The 4,279-nt window shown below is 44.3% G+C and overlaps 1 pseudogene; it reads right to left on the reverse strand.

Annotated features, from left to right (window-relative positions):
• Positions 1-2,715: 2,715 nt before the first annotated feature.
• On the reverse strand, positions 2,716-3,071 carry LOC121435970 (annotated as a pseudogene).
• Between the last annotated feature and the right edge of the window lie 1,208 nt (positions 3,072-4,279).

Below are 4,279 nucleotides of genomic sequence, written 5' to 3' on the forward strand. Positions count from 1 at the left end.
GTCTGAACTCTTCAGATGCCTCTGGCTATTCTCTCCCTTGTACCTACAATAGAAACCTTCTCAACTGACCAAAGAACAGCCATGTCCTCATTTTTATTCAGTCACCAGAAGTGACTCCCCAGCTCATGGTTTTAAGTGGCTGAAGACATGACATGGAGTTAAGCGCAATGAGTGCAAAGCCTTATTAAGGAGCATGAAGGGAAACATGGAACCCCCAACCGTGGGAGGGGGTCCAAGAGGGGAAAAGCCCCTGAGCTGCGTTCCAAGGGTTTTTACAGGACTTATGAGAGAAGTTAAACAAAGATTCAGTTGATTTTGGTAGAGATTGGTTAATTCTCTGTGCTTATCATAAGTCTCACCAATGGAGGGCCCAAGGCTCTGTGCGTGTGTTCCTGACCCAGCCAGTGAGATGTTCATAGGCCCCTCAACCAGTATGAAAGGTAGTCACACTTTGAAGTCCCCTCTGCCCTTCTCTGACATTTTGTTCATTTTGGTTTTCTGCTGACCGTCTGTCTTGGTGGGTGTTTTACTCATCTGGCAGGTGCTGCTGGTCTTAGCCTTTCGATGGAGTAATTAGGCTAACCTCTCTTTGTATCAAGTTTACATAACTAGTTTGTAGTTTACCAAGGAGCTAACTCCTGTCACAGCTACTAAACTGCAATCTTTTCTTGGTTCCTTCCTCTTCTGTTCCTAATCCATGGTGAAGTCTGGGTGGTTTCTTTTCAGGAAGAGGGGGAAGTGTTTTGTTAGAAATCGTTATTACCTATCATTTAGTTATTGAATTTGATACACCATAAGTAAGAATATGGAAAAAGGCAGCGGTTCCTCATCTTTGGGGGAACCATCTGGCCTGCTGACGCTGGTTCTGCCCCTGGAGCTCTGTTCTTCCTCTTCTCTGGTCAACTTGACAATCTCATGCCCAACTGCAAACCCTTTTATTTTTCATCTTCAGTGTTCCCAATAACATCTTTCTAACTCCCAAATTCCTTTTAATACTAGTATCTGTTCATATTGCTCAGTATAGATTTTAATCCTATTTTACGTAAGAGAATACTGCAGCCATAATTTAACCAGTCTAGTCTCCTGATCAGTGGAGGGCCATGATGGCAGAAGGAAAAGTTTCCTAGATTTCATAGAATTTGGGAGAAGGACAGAATTAAAGTGCAGATTCCGTTGAGATTGGACAGAGGTAAAGGTAGACAGATGAGAATCAGAGTCAGGGACCTAACAGTTTTCTATCCCTGTAGGTAGGTGTTTATGGCTTTTCCCCCCTTAGGGTTGGGAGTATACATGGCTAATGAGGTAAGAAGTCTGCTCATGAATACACTGAGTAGCCAGCAGGAGCAACCCAACCAAGGCAGAAGGGATTCATGCAGTTTTTATTTTGTTTTGTTTTTTTGAACTTGACATAAACTAGAGACATCTGGGAAGAGGGAACCTGAATAAGAAACTGCCTTCTTCAACTGCCCATAGGCAAGCATGTGATTCATTTTCATGATTAATGACTGATGGATGGGAGCTCACAACCACCTGCAACTCCAGTTCCGGGGCGTCTGACACTCTTTCAGCCTCTCCAGATACCCCACACATGTGATACACACACACACACACACACACACACACACACGGGAACACACACAGAGGGACACCTAACCTACACAGAATGTTAAAATAAATCTTTAAAATAAGTGAATTAAGAAAATTGTTTTAAGTTTCTAGATGTGTCTGATATCATTGCCTATTGGATCAGTGGGAACTTTAAAACAAAACATAAATTCTCTCCAAGTTGTGTTTCCCTTCACCACACTAAAGGAGCGGACAACAACATCTCAGAAGACGGGGTGGAAAAGCAGTGGAGGGTGGAGAGGGGTGCTGTGAAGTGCTGTCCTCTGGGAGCAATACGGCCACTGACTGAACTCTCGGAACCTGCACGAGATCAAGCCAACCATACAGGTCAGCCCTGCCATAGGCAGCACTAACTGGACACTGTAGGTCGTTAGCAAAGAAAAAAGGAGAGGATGTGAAAGGTTGAAGGGAGGTGTTGGGCTGCCTGGGAGCTAAGAGATAGCTGGGAGAGCATATGATCAAGGCACAGTGTTTTTATATATGAACTTGTCAAAGAATAAATATATAATACTCTATTTAAAAACACCGTGTAGAGACACACACTTGTCATCCTATCACTCAGGAGGCAGAAGCAGGGGGTTCACTATGAATTTGATGCCAGCTTGGGCTATTGAGAGAAATCCTATCTAAAAGTATTTTTAAATATTATTTTTCTATGTATCAAAGTATGCACCTATCACCTATTTATTTACTTAGTAACATGTAGTTCAGCCTGACCTTTGACTTCACAAGCAGTGCAGGCTGACTTTGAACTTCTCCTAACCCTCCTGCTCCACCTCCAGAACCCTGGGATGAATGCCTGCCATAGACTCAGAAATTTGAATACTTGGTCACCAGGGAGTGGCATTATTTGAAAGAAGCAGGAGGTGGAAGTGCATCAGTGGGGGTGGCCTTTGAGGTTTCAAAAAGTCCATTTTCAGCCCGGCGTCTCTCTTCCTGCTGCGTGCCTGCAGATCAGGATTTAGAACTTTCAGTTACTTCTCCACGCTACGTCTGCCTGCATGCCTCCGTGCTCCCCACCACAACAATGGACTAAAACCTCTGAAACTGTAAGCAAGCACCAATTAAATGCCCCCCCCCCCCCCTTTTTTAACAAGTCCACTTTTCACTGGTTTGGATCTGGGATGGGTAGAGCATCACACGGATTCTGTGTCCAATGGCCTTTGCAGGAAGGTTGCTTCGGAATTTGGCGCGGACCATGCCACTGTTTCCACGGGCCGAGTTACTTTCCCCCAGATCACTCTGGTTTTGTTTGGTTTGCCTCCAGGTGTCACTGTGTTGTTCTTTGCTTTATACACATAAGCGCAGCTCTTGCCCAAGTAGAATTCAGTTTCATCTCAGGCATAAACTCCTTTAATTTTAAGGAGAGCTGTGTGCTCTCTCTGGTTCTGGAGACTTCGCTCATAGCCAGCAAACGTGGCCTTGCACCACAGCCTTCCAGACATACTGTCCTTTAGAAGTCCTGTTCCCAGCAGGTCCCAGAAACCGGCCCCCAAAGTTCAGCAGAACGAACGGCCCTCACCTCTAAATGCCTTCTTTTTGTAAGAGTTGATGGTGTCTCTGCAGCAGTGGAACATTGACCAAAAAACCCAGTGTGTATAGTGACAGGAACTGAATCCAGGTGTTTATGCTTGCTGAGTAGGTGAGCACTCTACCAATTTAAGTACACTTTAGTCCTATCTTTATCTTAAAATTAATTCTTTTTCCTCTTTTGCAGTGCTGGTGTTTAAGCTCAGGGCACCATGCATGCTACACAAGTGCCCTATTGCTGAGATACACCCTTTTAAAAATTAATTTGTTTAACTGTGTGTGGTGGTACACACCTTTAATCCCAGCACTCAGAGGCAGCAGGCAGATCCCTGTGAGTTCATGGCCAGCCTGGTCTACACAGGAAGTTCTGTGACATTGATAGAGTTAGGCTTCAGCCACGCAGAGTCTCACCTGTGCTATATCTATATATCTATCTATCTATATATATATCTCTCTCTATATATATATATCATATCACTAAGCCATACTCTTGATTTTATAGATTGTAAAGTGTAAAATAAAGGTGTTATGGTAAAAATAAAATGGCGCCCTTCCTGGAGTGGCGGCAGTGGGCAGCGGGCAGGAAAACACAGCTAGCCACGAAAGCAGCTGGTCCCAGGCAGGGAGCCACATGGTGGGTGAGAGACAGAGACATGCAGAGGAAGTGGATATTTATTTAGTGGGTTATGGATTGGAAAAGGAAAGCAGGGGAGGGGAGAAGGGGGAAGAGAGAGAGAGAGAAAGAGAGAGAGAGAGAGAGAGAGAGAGAGAGAGAAGGGAAGAAGTCGGAAGAAGGGAGAGAGGCAGAAAGGAAGAAACTCAGGCTGGAAGCAGAAGGAAGACCTGCTTGCCTCAATGGATAGAGGGAGTGGGTGGGGCTTGTCTCTTAAAGAGACAGGACAGACCATTACAAAAGATATCACAGTTGGATCTTCTGGTATAGATATCTGCTCCCTGCTAATGTTGAAAATGACTCACAGGGACTCTGACCCTCAATCTAGTGTTTTTTTGATAGCTCCATGTGTATCTGACATTTTTTTCTATTTAGAAGGTATTATTATTTCATACAAAGTATTTACCCAGTAAAACTCTGTTTTTGAGATAGTCTAGCCTCATATTCATA

Source organism: Microtus oregoni, unplaced genomic scaffold, assembly GCF_018167655.1.
Source record: "Microtus oregoni isolate MIOR12 unplaced genomic scaffold, Mior012 000002F_ref0000024, whole genome shotgun sequence".
In the NCBI taxonomy this organism is placed as follows: domain Eukaryota; kingdom Metazoa; phylum Chordata; class Mammalia; order Rodentia; family Cricetidae; genus Microtus; species Microtus oregoni.